Source organism: Myotis yumanensis, unplaced genomic scaffold (assembly GCF_028538775.1).
Source record: "Myotis yumanensis isolate MYYU_CA2020_CCGP unplaced genomic scaffold, mMyoYum1.0.hap1 SCAF_3, whole genome shotgun sequence".
Lineage (NCBI taxonomy): Eukaryota > Metazoa > Chordata > Mammalia > Chiroptera > Vespertilionidae > Myotis > Myotis yumanensis.
The window spans coordinates 176,661,299-176,685,031 of record NW_027223754.1 but is presented as its reverse complement, the minus strand read 5'-3'; the positions used below and the strand labels follow the sequence as shown (position 1 = coordinate 176,685,031).

At 41.1% G+C, this 23,733-nt stretch overlaps 1 long non-coding RNA gene across 2 annotated transcripts in view; it reads right to left on the bottom strand.

Annotated features, from left to right (window-relative positions):
• Window positions 1–14,393: 14,393 nt before the first annotated feature.
• Window positions 14,394–23,733, bottom strand: part of LOC139005604 (uncharacterized) — a 240,353-nt gene continuing 231,013 nt past the window's right edge. For both annotated transcript variants that reach the window (XR_011470684.1, XR_011470683.1), the window contains exon 3: window positions 14,394–14,540. This is a non-coding gene — a long non-coding RNA (uncharacterized lncRNA). The remainder of the gene's footprint in view (window positions 14,541–23,733) is intronic.

Here is a 23,733-nt window from a genome sequence, read left to right as displayed (position 1 = left end):
TAACCCCCCAGTAGATATTTTTTAATTAATGAATAAAAGTGGCTTTTTAACATTTATAATTATTTTTAATTGAATTCATACGGGTGCCATTGGTTAATAAAATCAAATAGGCTTCAGGTATACAATTCTATAGTAGAAAACCTGAGTCCAGAAACTTTTAAAAACACCTAATTATTTCCAATTTCTCTGTAAGTTCTGCCAAAATACAGTCTTTATTAAAAATATTTATTGATCATCTACTAAAAGCCAGGCATTGTGGGTAACTATTTCTTTTTTTTTTTTAATTAAATCTTTATTGTTCAGATTATTACATTTGTTCCTCTTTTTTCCCCCCATAACTCCCCTCCTTCCAGCTCCCACCCCACCCTCCACCCTCACTCCCCACCCACTGTGTTCATCCATAGGTGCATGATTTTTGTCCAGTCACTTCCCGCATCTCCCACACCCCTTTTCCCCCCAAGAATAGTCAGTCTATTCCCTTTCTATGTCCCTGATTCTATTATAATCACCAGTTCATTCTGTACATCAGGTTATTTATTCACTTGATTCTTAGATTCATTTGTTGATAGATGCATGTTTGTTGTTCATAATTTGTATCTTTACCTTTTTCTTCTTCTTCCTCTTCTTAAAGGATACCTTTCAGCATTTCATATAATACTGGTTTGGCGGTGATGAACTCCTTTAGCTTTTCCTTATCTGTGAAGCTCTTTATCTGACCTTCAATTCTGAATGATAGCTTTGCTGGATAAAGTAATCTTGGTTGTAGGTTCTTGGTATTCAGCACTTTGAATATTCCTTGCCACTCCCTTCTGGCCTGCAAAGTTTCTGTTGAGAAATCAGCTGACAGTCGTATGGGTATTCCCTTGTAGGTAATTGAGCCTCTTTCTCTTGCTGCTTTTAAGATTTTCTCTTTGTCTTTTGCTCTTGGCATTTTAACGATGATGTGTCTTGGTGTGGTCCTCTTTGGATTCCTTTTGTTTGGGGTTCTCTGCGCTTCTTGGACCTGTAAGTCCATTTCTTTCTCCAGATGGGGGAAGTTTTCTGCCATTATTTCTTGAAATAGGTTTTCAATATCTTGCTGTCTCTCATCTTCTGGCACTCCAATAATTCTGATATTAGACCGCTTAAAGCTGTCCCAGAGGCTCCTTACACTATCTTCACACTTTCGGATTCTTTTTTCATTTTGCTTTTCCAATTGGGTGTTTTTTGTCGAATCTTTTGTTTGATTATTGTGCTCCTCTGGTCTGCTATTGGGTATAATATTCTTTATTTCAGTCCGTGTATGCTTACTTTCTAATTTCTTTATCGTAGCATTGAGGGTCTCATTAGTTTTCGTGAGGTTCTGCACAAATTTATGGCAAGCCCTCAAAATTGCGATTCTTAGCTCCATATCCTCCACTTCTGTCATGTTTTTTTGTCTCCGCATCTTTTATGCTTTCTTGGTGCACCCCCTTGTGGTCTCTGTGCGCAGTCTTGTTCTAGCCAAGCCTTAATTGTTGTAGTTAACACTAGAGGGGTTTGACCACCAGGCCGACTGGCTATAGGAATCAGCTGTATGGAAAACGTCTGCCTTCTGGGGAGGCGCTAATCCAGCCTTAGCCTGAGGCGATCGGCAAATGGCTGTGCGCAGGCTTTGGGCGGGGCGGGATCAACAGGGCGGGCGGAGGGAGCAGTTATGGCCACGCTCAGTCCCGTTCCCAGAGGCTCTGTTTCTCAGAGCCCCGGCAGCCGCTGCAAACTTCGGAGAGAAAGCTGCCCTCAGGTTCCAACTGATGCCAGATAATCCCGCTTCTCCCGTTTGAGTCTGGGTCCCTAGAGACTCGCCCGGATCTGGAGCCCAGAGTCTGAGACTCACTCCCGACAGAAAACGACAACCGCGCCCTCAGCCACCAGCCCGCTTTGCGCGCGCACCTCGGTACCTTTGTATTTTCCACACTGCGCCGCCTCTGAGCCTCGATTTGCTGTTCTCTTTCCTTCTAGTTGTAGAGTCTCTCTTCAGCCAGCCTTCCTGTGATTCTGGGTGATGTCAGTTCAGTCTTTTAGTTGTATTTTTGAAATGGTTGTTTGCAGCAGCGGTCTCCGGTGTTTACCTACGCCGCCATCTTGGTCTCGATCCAACTATTTCTTAATGTAAAAGAGAAAGAAGTGCAAACCACTTTTTATCAAGGGCCTTTGTGTGCCTGCCGGGTGGGGTGCCAGGCACTTTACCTCTGTTATCTCTGTGCTCTTATTCCCTCCTTTGGTTAGCAGAGAATATGAGCAACATGCATCAATAACAGCAGGACTCTATAAAAGGACCCCCCCAGCATACAGATAAAGTACCACTGGCTTCATTAAACAGAAGAGGTCACTTCTGATAGGAGCTCCCAACACTGAACAAATGCTCTGAGTGGTGGGTCCCGCTACCAGCAGGGAGTAACCGATGGTCAGGAAGAGCACAGAGGCAAATGTGGGGGCACAGGGAGGAGGCAGGGACAACAACAACAAGAGGCCAGGGGAGTTGCCTGGATGCAGATGCTGACTGATGGGGTCTTATGACTAGGGATGGGCAGGAGGAGCCACTGAAGAAGTCCAAGAAGGGCTAGCTCCCCAAAGCCACAAATGCCTGCAAGGGTTGGGGGTGCGGGGGTGTGGGGGGGCAGGGAGGGAAGCTCCTGGTTGGCGAAAGCAGAAGGAGAAGAAAGGCTAAGGATGCTGTTTATGGGAAACTGTTGTCTGAAATGAACTTGTATTAGAGCAAAGCGTTTCAGGCTAAATTCTAAGCATAAGCTTACTTTTAAGTTTCATCTGCCCCAAGTGGGATTTTTACATTGGCATGAAGGCTGTGATTAGGGGAAAATTCCTCAGGGCAGACAATTACATCAGCATATTTTCCTGATTTATATTTGAAATAGTACAAGTGTTCCCAGAGGCCTGGTGACAGAGACGACTTCTATAAATATATGAAAGTCAAACAATCCGCACACACTGCCAGCCGGCTGAAGACTCCCACCCCTTCCCAGATTTATCCAATTTTCAAAGGCAATTACTTTTGGAAACCTTAAACTTGCAGCTAATCAGTCTAAGGAGAAAGAGTTTTTTCCTCATAACATTGCCAAGGAGCATTCCCAAACCCCTCGTTCCTTCAGCATTTGAGTCTGGGAGACCTGTTCACAGCACCAGGGATGTGCGGGAAAACGCAAAGCAGGTCAGGCACAGGCCGACAGGGTGGTGCCAGGTGATGGAGGGAGTGTGGGGCCTGCAGTCAGAGAGACTCAGGTACAAATCCCAGAGGTGTACACACACACACACACACACACACCTGCATACATGTATTTATTCCTATGTCTATCTATGGCAGCGGTTCTCAACCTGTGGGTCACAAACAATGAAAATACATCCTGCATATCAGATATTTACATTACGATTCATAACAGTAGCAAAATTACAGTTATGAAGTAGCAATGAAAATAATTTTATGGTTGGGGGTCACCACAACATGAGGAACTGAATTAAAGGGTCAGAGCATTAGGAAGATTGAGAACCACTGAATGGGTATTAAAAAGCATGACCTCAACAGATGTCTTCCTAATCCTACTCCAAAGGGTCACTTTTTAAAAAAATTTGTAACTTCTTTCTCTGACAGTGAGAAACTTGGCTCTTATTATCCACAATATAGTTACTTATTCTTTCAGTTCTCATACACGCATAAGTAGCTCTTAATTGCTAACCCACACTCCTTTGGGAAACCAATTTATCAACTCAAGTCCAATATTTGTGTATAATTCCAGTTCTTTTTGCTTTTAGCTTTATGGTAAACAGTCAAAATACTGTTTTCCAAAGTCGCTTAAGTTAGTATTTTTCCCATTCCCTTCAGAATAGTTATGTTACTCATTTGTAATACAGTTAAGTTTGATTCCATTTTGAGTCCCTTTTATCCTTGAGTTTTGATTACTTTTGTATTCATTGACTATATGAAACTTTGTCATGGTTCTAAGAGTCAGAGCTATGGAGAATGTTGTAATCAGAAAGTTGTCTCTTCACCCTCCACCCCCCGTCCTCGCACAATACCTACTGCCTAGTGCCTTGCTCCATTCTCCCAGTCTTCCCACTGCATTCTTTCTTCTTCTCTGTAGGTAATCTCATTCTTTTTAGATTTATCCTTCCTGAATGTCTGTTGTATAAGTGAGCAATTACATGGATAATTTTCTCATATCCACCTTTTTCCTTACTTCTTACCTAAAGGGAAGCATACTAGATTACTATTTGTACTTTGGTCAATCAATTTTTGACAAGTTACTGGGGGTAATTCAATAGGAAATGACTAGTCTTTAACAAATGGTATTAGAACAACTAGAAACCCATTTTGAAAATAAAAATGAGCCTTGTCCTTTGCCACACCACACCATTACCTCATACCATCTTAAAATGGATCATGGATCTAAATATAAAAGTGAAAACTATAAAACTTCCAGGAGAAAGTATATGAGAAAATATTTATAACTTCAGAGTAGACAAAAAAATCACAAAGTTTTGGTATTTTAAGTTGCCAAGGTTGAATTAATTTGTTAAGCATTAGAAAACTAAGACAGAGGGCATAGCAAACAAACAAGTAAAAAAAAATCATCCTAAAAATCCTAATAAAGCTATGGTTATTTTCGTGTCTTATTTTCATTGGGATTTGAAAGAAGCCAATAAATAGTAATCCTTTCCTCACTGGAGTTCAGAACCAATTGGAAGTTAAATACAGAAGTCAGGCAGATGGAAGCTATAAAGAGATGAAAATATTGCTGTAACATATTACTTGTAAAGTTGATATTGGAGAACAGGGCTTGGATCTGCTAATACTCCCTGTTCTCACTTTGAAACTTTGGAACAGCCCATCCAATGAAATTGTCTGTTCCTGAGGGGAGAGAAGAGTCTTGTGCTAGAAGAAGAGGAAGTCAGAGAAGATGGACAGGAAGGGAAGTCAGAGAGATGGAAAGCATGAGAAAGCTCCAGTATGCTGGCTATGAACTGTACGGACCACATGCAAGGCCCAGAGAGAAGTCCCCAGAAACTGAGGGTGGCCCCAGCTCTGCTGCTCTGGGGATAAATGCATTGGCCAGTGGAAAACTCAGTTAAACCTCCAGGGAGAGATCACTGCTTAGACGTTTATGTGGCTAAAATCCGATGCAATAAAATCAAACCCAACTTGGAAAGGATTTTTTTTAAGACTCATTTAAGTGAAGGTTATTGGTGAATATAAATAAAGTAATGAAAAAGACTATATTGTGTGAAAATAGAAGTGGCTTCAGGTTGAAAAATACTGGATGCTCTTTCCAACTTTGCTACTTGATCTGGCTGTGAGAACAGGAGGAAGTCCTCTCTCTGAGTCTGCATCTTAAAATAGGAATTACATTTTATGCCTAAACACAAGATTGCTGCAATGATCTGATGCAATAATACATGTGAAGTTGCTTAAAAAAATGGAGAATGCTACTTAAAGTTATCATTTTCATTAGTATTATTAGAGATATTACCCTATCATTATTAAGCTCCTGTAGCATGATGTTTTTAGACATATCTCAGTTTTTTGTTGATTCTTGGACACCATTTATATCTAGAGAGCAATTTTTCTAAACAAGACATGCTTTCTCTTTTCTCTGGTCACTGACCATGGCATATCCACAGAGAACTTGATTTCAAATAATAGCTGATGTGAATAGTGCCTAAAAATATGAATGTATCCTAAGGAGAAAATACTGTCACATTCAAAACCAAAATGAAAATGCAGCCCATTTTAGATCTAAGGAGTCTGAGAAGGCTTGCCCGTGGCAGTAAGTAGCAGAGTTAGAAATAGACCCCATGCTGGGGAGCAGCAAACCTCATCCCATTTCTGCTTCCTCACACTCTCTCTGGTTTGGAGGGAAAATGGAACACTAGACAGAACCCCTGATGCAGAGATGGAATTTTTGATGTATAAGGTGAGTTTTTTGAGATTATGAGAAAGGAAGGTGCTCAGGTTGCCTTTGAAATAAGGGTTGTGACGTAGAGGCACATTAGCCGCACTATTATCACCTCCTTCTCGGCTGTCCAACTGCTCTTGGTCCCACACACTTCAGCACCTAGCTAGAGGGCAGACCTCATGGAGGAAGAGCAACATCACTACCAGCTTTGGGATGTACTTGGCATCCCTGTGCACTCTGGGAATTTCAACTTTATAAGAAAGAAGAACTCAGTCTTAGTTAGTTTGGCTCAGTGGATAGGGCATTGGCCTGTAGACTCTATCCCCAGTGCAGGAGACAGCTGGTCAATGATTCTCTGTCATCATTGGTGTTTCTATCTCTCCTTCTCTCTTTCTCTCTGAAGTCAATAAAATTATATTTTTAAAAAAAGAACAGAAAAGAAAGGAAAGAAGACCTCAGTGGGTCAATTTGTCACTACTCCACATGGAGAGCTCTGTGGGGCAGAGTTTGGCCAAAGGCTGGCAGAGATTCTTGACCTTCCTCATGGGTGACTCTAGTTTAGGCAACAGTCCCTGGTCCATCAGTGGTAACCAGGTTAACAGGGTTGGTTTCCCTCCCCTAACTGGGCTCAAGCTGTAGTAACTTTGTGCACAAAGAACTCCTGGGGCTGCTTCCTTCAGAAGAAAGCTTGGAGTGTGCCATGCAGATGGCGGAATGGATCTTCCTCTAGGGCAGTGGTTCTCAACCTTCCTAATGCTGCGACCCTTTAATACAGTTCCTCATGTTGTGGTGACCCCCAATTTCATTGTTACAAATTGAATATAATTAAAGCATAGTGATTAATCACAAAAACAAAATGTAATTATATATGTGTTTTCCGATGGTCTTAGGCCACCCCTGTGAAAGGGTCGTTTGACCACCAAATGGTTGCAACCCACAGGTTGAGAACCACTGCTCTAGGGGCTGCACCAGTAAGGTGTGGAGAAGGGAAAACTAACTCAGAGGCTGATGGGCACCCAGGAGCCCTGCCACAGTGCGTTACTTTGTGAAAAAGTAAATGTGTTATCCTTAGTGCTTGCCTAAGCACAGTAGAGACTCACTACCTCTTCTGTTCTCTTACATTGTTGCCTTCTAAGCAGCACTGCTTTTAGTCTTTATCTCCATTTTTCTGCCCCTGTGTTTTGTGACTTACAATGTGTTGATGCAGATTCCATCTCATAAGGAAGAGAGATATTTATGTTATTAAATTTTAAATGCAATTGAAAAGCAGCACATATCAATGTATCATTTATCATTAAGGAATCACAAATGTCCCTGAAAAAAAAAGTTAATAACTTCCCCCATTTGCCTCACAGTGCGTTATTTTAGTTACTATATTTTAGGGTTACATGAGAGACAAGGAAGCAATCTGGTTTGTACCTCAAAGTTTGATTGCTTTCAAAAACTTTTAAAAAATTAATATGGTACAAACAAATGAACAGTCATTAGTACATTCAGGGTAATTTAATATAATTTGGTTCAATTAAATATCATTGCAGTAAAGAGGGATTAAAGGCTCGACAGCTGCACTCTAAGTAAAGCAATTTATGTGGGTGAAATTCAGGAATCAAAAAGCTACTCCCTTACATTTCACTAAATCAAAGGATCTAAAGAGCAGTTGTTGAATCATTATTGGATTAACAGAGGACTGTTGATGTTACATAACTGAAATCATAGGTCTTAATCCCTGTAATAAAGTCAAGCATTACAGCATTTGCAGAGCAGAACAAGATCCCAGGGCTGGGAGATACATTCAGGCGCACTTTCCTGCTGTCATATGTATTTATTTTAAATATATTTTATTGATTTTTACAGAGAGGAAGGGAGAAGGATAGATAGTTATAAACATTGATGAGAGAGAAACATCAATCAGCTGCCTCCGACTGGGAATCGAGCCTGCAACCAAGATACATGCCCTTGATTGGAATTGAACCCGGGACCCTTCAGTCTGCAAGCCAATGCTCTATACACTAAACCAAACTGGTCAGGGCCCTGCTGTCATATTGATGTCCAGTCACAGCAGTCCGAGGAATGTGTTGATAATGCATCTTGCCAGGGATGTCAGAGTTATTAGAGGCCAGACCTACAGACAGAAAGTGAGTGAACAACCACCTAACTGTGATTTGAGGGATTCTGGAAAGAGTCTCTTGACCAAAATAATATCCTCTGCTCTCTGTCATGATGTCTGAAATCCAGCCACAGGGATTATAGTGTTCGTTTATTTTTTGCTTTATTTTGTTTTGTTTTTTGGTTTTTCTCATTTCTATTGCTAAAGAGACTGGTTAGTTCTTTCTTCAAGGCATAAATAAGACTCGTAGTTCTGATGGTTATCTCTCACTAAATAGATGGTGATTAGCTAAACATAGTATTTCTTTCATTTTTTAAAAATCCTCACCAAAGGTCCTAGCCAGTTTGGCTCAGTGGATAGCATGTCGGCCTGCGGACTGAGGGGTCCCAAGTTTGATTCTGGCCAAGGGCATATGCCTGGGTTGCCAGCTCAATCCCCAGGAGGGGGCGTACAGGAGGCAGCCAATCAATGATTCTCTCTCACCGTTGATGTTTCTGTCTCTCTCCCCCTCTCCCTTCCTCTCTAAAATCAATAAAAATATATTAAATAAATAAATAAATAAATAAATTCTCACCCAAGGATATTTTTTCCATTGCTTTTAAAAAATATATATTTTTAATATATTTTTAATTGATTTTAAGAGAGGAGGAAGGGAGAGAGATGGAGAGATAGAAACATCTGTGAAGAGAAACATTGATCAGCTGCCTCCTGCACGTTCCTTAGTGGGGATCAAGCTCACAACCTGGGCATGTGCCCTGACTGGGAATCAAACAATCAAACCGATGACCTCCTGGTTCATGAGTGGACAAGCAACCACTGAGCAACACCAGTTAGAACCCATTGCTTTTATATAGTGAATGGAAGGGGGGACGGAACGGGGAGGGGAAGAGAAAGAGAGAGAGAAACATTGAAGTGAGAGAGACACTTCGATTGGTTGTCTCCCCAACAAGCCCCGACTGGAGCTAGGGATTGAACCTGCAACCCACATACATGCGCTTGATTGGGAATTGGACCCAAGACCCTACCATGCACGGGCTGACACTCTACCCACTGATAACACCATCCAAGGCTAAATGTTCAGGGGTCCTCAAACTTTTTAAACAGGGGGCCAGTTCACTGTCCCTCAGACCATTGGAGGGCCGGACTATAGTTTAAAAAAAACTATGAACAAATTCCTATGCACACTGCACATATCTTATTTTGAAGTAAAAAACAAAATGGGAACAAATACAATATTTGTATTTGCATGTGGCCCACGGGCCGTAGTTTGAGGACCCCTGTAAGTAGTTCAATGATTTCAGTGTGGATAACAGAGGTGTGATGAGGTTAACAATCCAGGTAGGTACACTTTCCCCACATTCACATGACAATGAAAAAAGACACACTAGCTAAATGTAAGAGCTACTTCATTCAGCAAGATTGAAATGAATAACATGATACTACTTTACCTTAAAATGTCTCATCAATTGCAATCTGATTTATTGTCGGCTTCCAAAATTAAGGTGAGATTTTTCTTAAGATTGCACAGCTCTGCAACTATATTTCTGAACCAGCTTTTAGGTAAATGGTTTTTGTCTACGGGAGATTTTCTTTTCTGGCTGCCCTGAGGCTCAGAACCCAGTCTCCTTTGGCACCTTCTCTTCCTTGGCACAGGCTTTGTGGCAGAGTTCCAGCGTGCTCTCTCTCCCTCTGCTCCTTTGATGTCTCTCGCCATGGTTCATCGAAGGAAATCACCAAGAAATCATGATAACCGTGCACCCAATTTAGTCTTGTGAAAGCATTTGCCCACTCATTCTCAATATTCAATTAGCCACACCACTCAACTTCTGCCACACCAGTCTGCTCCCAAGCCCTAGAAAACAGTTGACTGAGATGAACACAGTCAGTCAAAATATCTGCCTCAAACCTTAAGCCACGTTCATTTTTCACCTTTCTTTGAAAGATTGAAAAGAGATTTCCAAGAAGATTCAATAGCAGTCTTTTTAAAATACAGTAGTAGAAAGTTTAGTATGGTCGAGGTGCCAGCTTAATTCTAAATCTTGCCTCAACTCTTCTTGAAAACTACACAGAGAAAAACAGAGTTTTGTGTGTTTTTTAAGTCACAAAATTTGTTTACAGTGAAGCCAGGAGATGGAGAAAACCTGCTAACTGTATTTGCATTTGCTGAGGCCAGCAAAACTCTACAGGAAGCCCCGGGGGAGGCACCAGGCAAGAATGGGGAGCACAGAGGTGTTAGCGGTGGTGCATTTCAGTAATCTCCAGAGGTTTAGGGGAATGTCCCACCCCACAAGGGAACTGCTGCAGGCAGGGATTAGATCAAAGAGGTTAGAAGTTCTGGAAAAGGATGAGGAGCAAGGTGTGGAAGTTGTCCAGGCATATCTCAGAAAGCACCCACAAAACACACACTCAGAAAGTATGCACCCCGATCACCCGTGGCCCCTCCCCCCAGCTGGCCCAGCCTTGATCGGGCCCTGATCCGGGTGGGCCTGCCAGCCAACCTCCCACCATCTCCTCCTCCCGACAGGCCCAGCCCCAATCTGCCCCAATTGGGGCTGGGCCGGCTGGGCCCCACCCGTGCATGAATGCATGCACTGGGCCTCTAGTATTATATACTAATCGAGGAGGGAGAGCTCTTGAGTTTCTAAGCCAGGGAAGCTATGCTGGCCCTTACTCCTCCTCATCTATCCCTCTGCCTCAAACTTCCTGCAAAAGCTGGTTTAGGACAATATAACATTTTTTAAAGATATGTGTAGTAGTCATCCAAAATACTCTAAGAAAATATGTGGGAAAGAACAGCAAGACACGTCTACAAAGAAAGTTTCCAGTGAAAGTTGCCACAGAGCAGACAAAACTTATAACTAAACAATTTATCATTAATGCAAAAAAAATTTAAATGAATCCCAAATATGAAAGCCAAGATAGACTCAGGGAAGAGAGGGACAGACAACAGAAGGTGATGGTAGAACTCAGGGGAAAAAGCAAGACAAAAATTTACAAAAATTAAAAAGGAAATTAGAAAGGACACAAAAGAGATTTGACAAAAGTGAGACCAGAGTAAAGGGGATAGAGGGGTGGAATGGGGAAAACAAACAAAACAAAAGAGCAATAAAGGGATAGGATTAGCAAGTCACACTGCAGGAGTGAAGAACTGAAGCAAAGCATAGCCCTGGTATGCTTGATCGGAACTTCAAAGGAGAGAACTTAAAGACAGCAATGATCAAATATTTTAACAAATAATTACAGAAAATTCAGGGCACAGAACCATCAACACTGGGTGAAGTTTTTGTCTTCAAAGTTAGAGAACAAATCTTTTTTGGAATCCTTTAAAGACGTAGAAAGAATCCTTGCCATTTGAGAAGCCAGGCAATGGGATAAACTCACTTTTAAGCAAGATAAAAGCAGGCTGGCATCAGACTTCTGTATAGAAACATTCTGTACCAAAAGACAGTGAAGAAACATCTACAATTCACTAAAGGAAAGAAAGGGAGTCTACAATCTCCTATTCAGCCAAACCTAAAAATGGAAATAATTTTATTTTACTTTGATGTCATCTTTAGAGAATTGGATTAATTACTTCTTTTTATAATCTCATCAATGTTCAGCACACTGTCTTATTTTATGTATGTATGAATATATGCATGCATATGTGTATATATGGGTTAAGAATGTATTATGCATGTATGTGTCTGTGAAGGTAGGTAGGTTAGTTATGTAACAAAATATAAACTCAAGAAATCAACTACAAGAACTATAATGCTATAGTAACTTACACCTACTTACGGATTTCTCCACCATGCCATATCTCTGCCTCCCTATACTAGAATTAAGAACTATCCTATATCGTGTGTGTGCCTATTCCTAAAATGTATCATTTTCTTTGTTTTTAACTTTGTGCAGAAGGTATTTTGCTGTATATGATCTTTTGAGAATTCAAATCAAATATCCCATGGATTATAAAGAGTACAATTATTTCATGTAGCATTGCACTAGTCAGACTGAAACCACACCAGTCATTTGACCCAGGGATTTGAAAAAAAGCACCAGTACCAGATATAAAGCTGTTTTCAACTGAAAGGGTACAAAGAGAACTCTTAGGTATCATGGAGGTAGGAACTGTGGAAAGAACCTACCATCTCCTATGCCTGAGGAAACAAAGGAAACAAAGAACACAACCTAGAAAAGGAGCCTTATGATGCTGGAACTCAGATCTATAAGGAGGAAACACTGCTCAGTTGATGACATTGTGATCCAGACCTCAGAGGAGGGGGTGGCTGCCTCTTCTGAGGTGGTGTTACCCAACTGGTTCTGCAAGTGATGGAAAAACTATACCCTGGGTTCAGCTGTTGCTATAGGAATGAATTTCCAGTGCTGTGGTGAAGAAAGTTTGCTGGGGTGGGGAAGGAGGTCACAGGGACAGAAGACAGGAAGCCAACAGGAGGAGCAAGTCCCTTCTTCCTCCTCTAGCACCAAAGTCTCCTCTAGTGCCCCCTAGTAACATAGCCTGCTGGCAAAGCACAAGTGTGAGTTGCCCTATACCACAAAGCAGATTACAGAAAAGTAAATTTTGAGCTAAGGGGCAGTATCTTAATAGCTGGCACAACCATTAATAAAATAGTTATGCCAAGTAAGCTAAGATTTCTAAAATGTTCTAAGAAAAATTACATGTTAGAACAGATGAAATATGGTACATTGCTGATGGGTTCATATGGTTAGATGTGGCGGTAGATCATTCGTATTGATGGCTATATAACATTGAGTTGTGGAAATACACCACAATTTATTCTTGTGTTGAAATGCTTTGGGATCATTTCCAGCTTTTGCTACTGCATATACCATTGTGAATATTTTTATGCATGTCCTCTGATATATTTGTCAAGAATTTCTCATGGGTATAATAGAGTTTGTAAATGTTCACTTTAAAATACGTTAATAAACTATTTTTTTTACAGTAATTGCACCAATTTATACTGTGACCTGGGATTGATAGAGCCTGTTGTTAGACATTCTCTCCAGGACTTGTCATTATCCGATAGGTTTGAACATGGGAATATTGTTTATGTGAACATGTAACCCAATGGAAAAATTACTCTTTTCAAGGAAACTACAAGAGAATACACCCCAGCCAATGACTAGAAGACTGGGGAAATGTTGATAAAGGACTTTGGTAAAATCCAATTTTATATATCTGATTGTCTACATGGCATCTTCCTTTGGATGTCCAATAGACATCTCAAACTTAATATGTTCAAAAATGAATGGCCAGCCCCACAAAATCTGTTCCTCTGGTTGTCTTCCCCATTGTAGTTAATGCCAGCTTCATCTTTATAATTGCTAAGACATAAAAACCTAGGGATCCTTTGAATATTTTTTCACATTTCTTATTCAAAGATCAGCAACACCTTTTTGATCTACATTCAAAATTGGTCACAAATCCAACCACTCCTCATGATCCCTGCTACCCTACCACATGAGTCCAAGCTACCATCACCTTCTACTTGATTTATGGTGATAACCTAACCATTCTCTCTGATTCTACCTTTATCTTCCTGAAGTCTTATTTCTCCATTTAGCAATTTCAGTGATCCTTGAAATATGTAAGCCAGATCATATTACTCCTCTGCACCAAATCCTGTGATGGGTCGCTATCTGAGAGTAACATGAAAATCCTTATAATGTCAAAGTAAACTTTAACAGTCTCTTACAGGGTCCTCTGTGAGCTGATCCCTCATTAACTTTCAAATTCATTGACTCCTTTACCTCTAGTTCATTCCACTCCAGCCACATGGCCTCCCTGCTGCTTCTCAAATAATGTGAGTGTGCTCCTGCTTCGGACCTTTGCACTGGTTGTTCACTCTGCCTGGAACACTCTTCTCTCAGCTGTCTGAATAACTTGGTTTCTCTTCAGTCTTAATTAAATATCACTTTCTTGATGGACTTCCATGCCTACCCTGATTAAAACTGCAAACTTACCAACTCAATGGCGTTTCTTATTCACCTTTATATGTTTTAGAGTTCTCTAAAGCACATATTACCATCTACTATACAAATATTTTTCCTCACATATAAGAAAATATAAATTACAAGGGAGTATAATTTTTTGTACTACTAAGAAATTAATTCAATGAAAAATTTCTGTCAATAAGATTGACCCATTGCTTTTTTATTACCTTAAAAGTAGTAAGGAAAAAGCCATTTTAGACTTGGTTTTTATATCACTATTGTGTAAACCTAAGAGAAAATTACTAGCAAAATAAATTAAGATAGTCCTAAAACTTCATCATACTCAGGGTTCATTCGTTCTGGGTCATGTGACAAGAACACGTGACATCATACACATGGTCTTCTCCACTCACCTTATTTTGTGCCATCAGGAACTTTGGGGATTCAGCATTTTTTAAGAGTGCTCTGCAGTCTCCAGGATTTGTCCCAAACTGCTGACTTCACAAGTTTTGGTGCATAAACAAGCAATAACAGCCATATCTTGATTGACACCAAACCAACAGCAACTGTAAGACACAAACAAATCTCTGAGGTGTTAAAATGTGTATCTTCAAAATAAATTATGGCATTTTGGTTACTTGTTTATTGCCTGTCTCCTTGCAAGTGAAGGTAAGCTTGAAAAAGACAGATGTTTGTCTGTTTTGTTTCCTGTTGTAGCTCCAGGGCCTACTACAATCTCTGGCTGTTGATTTATTCTGCTCTCCAAGAAACATTAAATTAGAATAATGGATCACATGTTTTAGGCTCTCCATGACTTCTGTGAGATTTATGTTGAATGAATGAATGGATTCTCCCTGCTGTGAGTTATTTTTTCTTTTTAAAACTGTCATCAAGTTAGAACTCTTTCTTTAGACCACTGTGGGGTTCTTATTCTGAATGAGACATTTCCCATTCATGCATTTAATAGTTTTTAACAAGAATAGGAGATGTTGTAATAAAGCTAACAGGTGGATAAATGTATTGCACTGTAAAATTGTACACCTTTGGTAACATGCTATCTGAAAATATACCATTGCTTCAAAGAGAGGGTCAAATGCATTTATAAACAGAAACTGTCATTTATCAGATCAGGGGAAAAGGAGAATATTGCTCAGATGAATCACTAGAAATTTTCTTGTATCAGAATGAACCAAACCAAACTGGTAGGTGTGATATCTCCTGATTTTATTTTATTGCCATACTAGCACCTACCCTAATGACACCTATTCTACCAAGAAGATAGGAAGATAATTTCTCCCCTAATTCCATCCCTTGCTGCCTTTAACAATTTGACACATTCAATCAAAATTTATTGAGAACCCGCAAGTACATGGCGTAAAGGAAACAGAGCACAGATAAAACCAGCATACCTAAGTGAAGATCATTCCAAATGCATTATTTAAGAGCCATGTACTGAGACCAGCTCTTTCTGCAAATGGTACATGGGACCTAACCTAATACATTAAAAAAGCTTAAATTTTAACTTAAAATGCAAAAACTTTCACAGTCTAGTGTAATCCTATCTAATAAAAAGGGAATATGCTAATTGATGCTCACACCATCACAAAGATGGTGGCGCCCACAGCCAATAAGAAGGGAATATGCTAATTGACTGCAATGCCCTCAAAGATGGCGGTGCCCACAGCCACAAGATGGCCAGCAGGGGAGTGCAGTTGTGGGCGACAAGGCCGGCATGGGAGGGCAGTTGAGGGAGACCAGGCCAGTAGGGAAGGGCAGTTGGGGGTGATCGGGCTGGTAGGGGAACAGTTAGGCATTGATCAGGCTGGCAGGGGAGTGGTTAGGGGGTGATCAGGCTGGCAGGCAGAAGTAGGGCAATTAGGCAGGCAGGCAGGTGAGCAGTTGGGAGGCAGCAGTCCCAGATTGTGAGAGGGATGTCCAACTGCTGGTTTAGGCCTGATCCCACAGGGCAGTCAGTCATCCCCCGAGGGGCCCCAGATTGGAGAGGGTGCAGGCTGGGCTAAGGGACAGCCCCCCTCAGTGCACAAATTTCATGCACCAGGCCTCTAGTTACACAATAATTATGGTAACTTTATTTTAATTTTTAACTAAATTAAGGTTTAAAAAATTTATTTTTTGGCAATTTTATCATTGCTTAAGAATTGATTTTCAGAGTGCACCTGACATTTAAACCATAAACATTCTGTTGATTTCTTTTTTATCATCAAGCAGAGTTAGGAGGAGAGTGAGCTTCCAAAGGAATAAAAGCAGATGGTTTTTATTCCTAAAACGTTACCCTCAACACTTAATAATCCAGGAACCCTGTGGCAGCTCCAGCATGCTCATCATGTACAAAACCCTTTTCTACTTTACCCCCCAGTTTCTTTTCATCTTCAAAAAGACTGAGGTACATAAGGAATGGATGATGAAGTCAATTACATGTTTATGACCTTCAGGGAAATATAAATTAGCACTTTCTTGAATGCATTCTATAGTTACTGAGAAAAGTAAACAGAGAATTAAGGACTCAAAAATCAATAAGTACAGACTAACTTAGAGTGTATGCCCAGCCTAATGCCAAATATTGGCGTAGAGGGTGAAGTGGGAGAGAGAAGAAGGTTTTATCTATCTATCTATCTATCTATCTATCATCTATCTATCTATCTATCTATCTGTCATCTATCATCTATCATCATCATCCGATCTATCATCTCTCTCTATCTATTGAATCTATCTATCTATCTATCTATCTATCTATCTAGTCAGTCTATCTACATCTTAAAGATATACAAAAATCTGTCTTTGTGTATACTTCAGTACTTTACCATTGAATCACTAGCAACAGTTCCATTTTCCAATCCCTACATATCCAATGTGATAAGTGATTATATAGCATAGCATATACAATCACATATATTATGCCTGATTTTAAAGCCCAAACATACAGAACTTTGGAAACTTTTAAAAATATATTTTGACATTTTTCCTGGTCTCTTAATGGTATGTTTATAATTTTCACCATAACATCTTTGTTCTGCACTTACTTTTTTTCTTGATCTTTACATCAAAAGTGCAAATATTCAGAATGCATTATATTACAAAACTTTCCACCTTCAAAAGTCTAAGTGTTGAATAAGTTTGATACAGATAGGTGGTCTGTTAATAATGCAAACTAAGTTTTCAAATATTGGGGTAAGTTGACAAAAAGAGGTACCAAAGATATAAAGATATTTCAGAAATAAAAGGGGGAGTAGATGATGATGAACTTTGAAATCTTACCAAAAATAGTACTAATAGCTTTTATAATGACATGATGTCTCATAGATACACTTCCTTTTATAGACAAGAGTGAACATAACAAAAATTACAGGTAAAGTTTTACAGAGTAACAAGAAATACAGAGTGGGGCAAAAGTAGGTTTACAGTTGTTTGTATGAAAAATAATATAATCTACACTAATAAAATAAAAAGATGCAAATTGACCGTACCTTTGCGATGCCCACCAGCCAATCAGGAGTGAGTATGCAAATTAACCCAACAAAGATTGTGGGTTAATTTGCATCTGCAGGCGCTGAGCGGCCAGGAACGGAGCAGGACACTTGCGTCGTTGCCATGGCAACAACACAGGCGTTCCACACCGCCCCAGCCACTCTGGTCCTCTGGGCAGCATGGGAAGGTGGAAAGGCGGCTCCGGCTGGAACGAAAGCGGTGCTGGCAGCCAGGGGAAGGAAGGCCCATTCTTGCATAAATCTTCATGCATCAGGCCTCTAGTCTACATTAATAATACACAAATATGTAAATTGACTGTACCTCCATGGTGCCCACAGCCAATCAGGAGGAAATATGCAAATTAGCAGGACAAAGATGGCGGAGGCCACAGAGCCAGCTGGAGTTGGTGGGAGGCTTGAGTCACCCCTGGCAATGGAGGAAGCCAAGATTCCCACCTGCCTGGGCCATCCACTGAAGGAGGGGCCTGTGGGTGGCAGCCACAGATCAGGCTGGAGCCAGCCGGAGGCTTGGGTCGCCCCCCACGATAGAGGAAGCCAAGCTTCCTGGCCAACTGCCGAGGGAGGGTCCTGTAAATGGCCCTCAGCCCCTCACCCATGCTGGCCACCCACCATCAGGGTGAGGGTCCCCACTGGGGGGTGTGGCCAGCCTGCAAACAGCCATCAGCTCCTCACCCAGGCTGGCCACGTTCCCCCAGCGGGGACCCTCACCCCATGGGGGTGTGGCTGGCCTGCAAACTTCCCCAGCCCCTCACCAAGGTTGGCACCGTCCCCAGTGGGGACCCCCACCCCAATGGGGGCATGGTCAGCCTGCAAACCACCACAGGCCCCTCACCCAGACTGTCCCGCCCCCCAAGGGAACCCCCACCCTGATCCAGGACACCCTTCAGGGCAAACCAGCAGGCCCCCACCCATGCACCAGGCCTCCATTGATACTAATAAAAGGGTAATATGCTAATTAGACAGGGAGACCTTCCAGGAGACCTTTTGGACGTTCTTCTGGATAAAGCCATGGTGGCGGGGCCAAGGTAGAGGCAGTTAGGGGCCAAGAGGGGAGGGCAGTTGTGGGTGATCAGGCCATTGGGGGGCCGTTGGGGGTGATCAGGCTGGTGGGGGGACAGTTGGGGGTGAGCAGGCCAGTGGGGAGGGCAAGTGGGGGCAAGCAGGCCAGCAGGGGGGCAGTTGGGGGTGAGCAGTCTGGCAGGGGGGCAGTTGGGGGTGAGCAAGCCAGTAGGCAAAGTGGTTAGGGGCAATCAGGCAGGCAGGAAGGTGAGCGATTAGGAGCCAGCAGTCCCAGATTGCGAGAGGGATGTCCGGCTGCCGGTGGGATTGGGCCTAAACCGGCAGTCGGACATCCCCGGAGGGGTCCCAGATTGGAGAGAATGCAGCCCAGGCTGAGGAACACCCTCCCCCTGTGCATGAATTTCATGCATTGGGCCACTAGTAATTAATAAATAGCAATACAAGAATAAACTGTATTTTGTGTACTCACAACTACAAACCTACTTTTGTCTCACCCTATGTGTGAGTAAAAATATTAAGATTCTGGAGACAGGAAAGCTGCCTTCCTCTGCCCTGGGTTGGTAACAGAATCTGAAGGTAGTCCCTTTGCTACTCACCCACAGTATGCACAGGCACAGCGTAGACTCTGGCAATGGCTAAGCTCACTACCATATCCTTGTTTAATAACTTCTGCACATTCTTCCTTAATAATGAAGCTCTAAGTCTGGTGATGTTTTATCATTTTTATACACTTTAAGAGAAAGTTAAGCAAAAGCACATAATTCTGATGTTTTCCCTTACAATTTCATTTTTTATTGTTGTTAGTAAGCAAATATTTTAAAACCTAACATTTAAAATTTGCTGGAAGAGTGTCATGGAGTTACATACTTTTCCTGGGGATCACAATTACAACCCTATGAAGATGTGCAGTGGGAAAATAGAGCCGTTATAAAGAATTGCCCTTTAAAGCATTTTGCATCTAATCAGTTTTTAAGGTATACAAGGTTGTATGGAGTCTAATCGAAAGCACAATCCATTATTCTAATTTATTGGTTCTCCGCATGGCAGAATATAATTAATGATGTCACCACATAACTATCACAAAGTGACAGCTCAATAAAAGACTTTAGGAGTCAAAAGCCTGGTTATTATTTTACAGGAACAGCCCTGTCCTTATATTTAAACCCACAGCCTATTTTAAACCCAGACATTTATGAAAATTGGATTTCAAGTTGAACATAAACATGAGATTTTGAAAATAGAACCCAAGGGCAGAAAGGCATGTCCAGACTTACAAATACTCTCAAGTGATTTTGAGGATCAGTTTTGCAGCAACATAAGTGCATATTAAAGTCCTGTTGAGGCACTCTCTTTGCTCTGCCTTTATAAACATTTGCAGTTATCAAATCCATCACCTGTGGTGGTAGAGCTGACCCACTTAGCATAGAACAAACATATCTACTACTACAGATGAGCACATTAACAAGTATCAACTCAAGCTAATGTCTACATATGTTTTTTAAATCCCCACAGTTCCAAACAGGACTTTAAGGCCATAAAAATGTAGCCTATAAATTCAATCATGCCTTCTCACTTGTAGAAAGTGTTATATGTTGAAAATGGAGGCAACATAAAGAAAAAGTGGCAGGGGTGGGGGAGAAGGATAGTCCCTGAGACCTAACGGCTAACAGATATAAACCTGAGTCTAAGTTATTGAGTTCACGTCAGAGCCATTTTTAAGTACAACAGTTTGAAAATATATAAGTTACACCATTCTAGGAAAATTCAGTTATCATTTACTCTTCATGGTCAACCTCTCACAGAGTCTTAGGAAGAGGAGGGACCTTGAAGATGATCTATTTCTTCCTCAAATCTATGCTGACTTTTCATTTCCTAATCTCCTGTATAGGCAATGCCTATCCCTTTATTAACAGCTCAAGGTCCATGTATCTATTTATGTTTCAAAGCATAGGGCAGGTTGTGTGACCCTAATGAAGAAGGACACAACTTAAGCAATGTCAGCTATCATTCTGCAATTCTCAAATAAGTACAAGGAAAGATAACACCCCTATCTCACTTATCAAAATGAAAATCACACTACTCATCCATAGAACGTACAACTGATTATCTGTTTTCTGTTTATTCTTTTTCTAATGATCTATGTCACACATCCTTCTTCCCAAAGAAAATAATCTGACCTATTATATTTCTAATATTGATGCCTCTGTGTTTCTCACAGATTTTCACATTTCCACAAATTACCGAAGAAAATGTCAAAACTTTCAGAATTTCATAAGCTGTCCTAAACAATACAACAACTCACTAACACTGAATAGGAGACCTCGAAGTAGGTGATTTCTAAAAGAAAATAGACAGCAATGATCGAGGCAGAAGCATACCAGAAAGCATTTGGACTTTTGCTTACTACAGACTTACATCCGGGAAATGGAGGACTCAGAATAACAGGTGGTTTTCCTAAAATTCGGTTCTAGGAAGCAGAGAATCCCAGGTTGATTGCAGCCCTAGCTCCGGGGATGATTCCTGCACCTTGGGACTGTGATATTTGCAGATTATGGGAACTGTCTCCTCAGTCCCCTCCTCCACCTCTCCTTCCCTGAGATAATGGCTCTGGGACAGATGGAACATTAACCTTGGAGCACCAGCTCCCGTGCACCAGACCAGATCCATCCCGAACTCTGCGGACCTGGTTTCCTGTAAGTCCATTGTTACGTAGGGAAGGAGAATGAAATACGGATTCATTCTTCACCACACACTAGTTACATGGTTTTGTGTAAATACCATAACTTCTCTGAGCTTCTCTAAAATGGGAATAAAAGTGCTTAGTTTATAAATGGATGTAAGAGATTAAGTAGGTATGAGACAACATCTATCACAGTGCTTGTTTTATGGTTGGACTTCAATAAATTCCAGGTGCCCTTAAGTTGTCAGATAGACCCATCTCTGCAATCCATCATCTATCCCAACCAAAAGAGAATGGTTCCGCCCTGTTCTTTAAGCTTGACATGCATTAAAAAATTGCTCCTCCGAACCATGAAAAGGAGAAAATGCTCTTGCCTTGTCTCACTTGGGTTTAGGAACAGAGTGTAATAATTCATCTGGGTCCACCCATCTGGGAGCAACATGCCAGTTTGCTTCCTGTATCAGTTAGCATTATTGATTGTAAGTAAAAGAAATCATCCCTGGCTAATTTAAGTAGAAAAGGAATTTACTAGAAAGACTTGAGATTTGCTCAAGGAATTGAAAGGCAGGTGGGAAACTAGGCTTGGGAAATGTCAGGAAGTAAGAGAGCCCTCAGCAGGCACCAGCATTGATATTGCACCAATTGTGCCCCTGGTGGCACCCCTCCCCCTCCTGCCATCCTATCGAACATCATTGCCACAGGGCACTCGATGCTGCCCAGCACTCCATATGCCCTTCTCTAGATTTTGCTACTTGATCCTTGATGCTGCAGCCAAGAATAATTTCTAATGAGTCTTGAATTTTGGATACATTCCCTTGAGATTCCAATTTCTTGATTGTCAAAATGGCAAATGTCAACTATATCCCCTAAGTGGCTTTCAAAGTGAAAATCAGCCAAAGTTTTTTTGTTGTTTTAAAAATATTTTATGTGTGTTCTATTAATCTTAAAAAGAGAAAAGGAGAGGGAGAGATAGAAACATCAATGATGAGAGAGGATCATTGATTGGCTGCCTCCTGTGGGATTCCTGCCCCCTTTTGAGGGTTGAGCCCAGCAACCCTGGCATATGCCCTGATCAGGAATCGAACCATGATCTTCTGGTTCATAGGTCTACACTCAACCTCTGAGCCACACCAGCTGGACCAGCCAAGTTTTGAAATACCTCCTGAAAAGGAGGTATCTTTGGAGAAGGAGAAAACTGCGGTCACTGCCGTCTCCTCTAGAGAGGAAAGTCATCTAGTTAAATAATCAGCTCTATCAGATTTCTCCAACTACCACTTCTACGCCCATGCACGATCAAGTTCAGGCAGGCTGGACTTGAGAAGAGTCACCATTTTACCTGAATAATGTGCTTCTCAAGTTTGGTTAGGTGGCAGAGCACTTGAATGTCAAATCTCTGAATAGTTAAAATGCTTCAGGGTAGGCACAATGTATGTTTAGTTCAAAACATACCTTCAGTGTCTAAATAGTGCTAGTGAAGAGCAGAGACTCAATAAGTATTTGTTGAATGACATGCTAAATTTGAAATACAACATGACATTTTGCATGAGAGACTATTGTACAGTCACGCACCACATAACGACATTTCTGTCAATGATGGACCATGTATAAAATGGTGATGCCATAAGATTGTAATGGAGCTGAAAAAATTCCTTTTGCCTAATGACCTTACAGCCACCATAATGTTGTTACTCACATGTTTGTGGTGATGCTGGTGTAAACAAGCTACTGCATTGCCAGCCATATAAAAGTATAGCACATACAATTATGTACAGTACATAATACTTGACAATGATCATGACTATGTTACTGGCTTATGTATTTCCTATACTGTATTTTTATCATTACTTTAGATTGTACCCTTTCTACTTATAAAAAAAAAAGTTTTCTGTAAAAGAGTATGTCATTTTATGCTGGCAGCAGCCTCATATTTCTCATGTTTACTGTGTCTCTTGATTGCGCCATTTTCTTTTGTGCTTGATTCAATCTCGTATTGTTTATACAGTACAGTAACAATGTACAGACTTGTAGCCTAGGAGCAATAGGCTAAATACTATATAGCCTAAGAGTGTAGTAGGCTAGACCATCCAGGTTTGTGTAAGTGCACTCTGTGGTGTTCGCACAATGATTAAATCACATAACAATGCATTTCTCAGGATGTATCTCTGTTGTTAGGTAGCGTGCGACTTTACACAGTTGTAAAAAGTACATTAAACAAGTACAACTCATGGTAGATATTAAAAATGAAATTTTAATCTTTTCCTTCAATGTCCTTTTAGACATGTATCTATCCCTTTTCATTGGATAAAATCTCTGGCAGATTTGTTGACTATCCTCGTCACTCTTAAGTAGCAGTAAATCACTTTAAACTTTTAAAAAATAATTTTATTGTTTCAAGTATTACATATAGTATTACATATGTCTCCTTTTTTCCCCATTGACCTCTCCCCAGCCACCCCCACTCCCCTGCACATGACCTCACCCCCCTAGTGTGTGTGTCCATTGGTTATGCTTATATGCATGCATACAAGTCCTTTGGTTGATCTCTTACCCCTG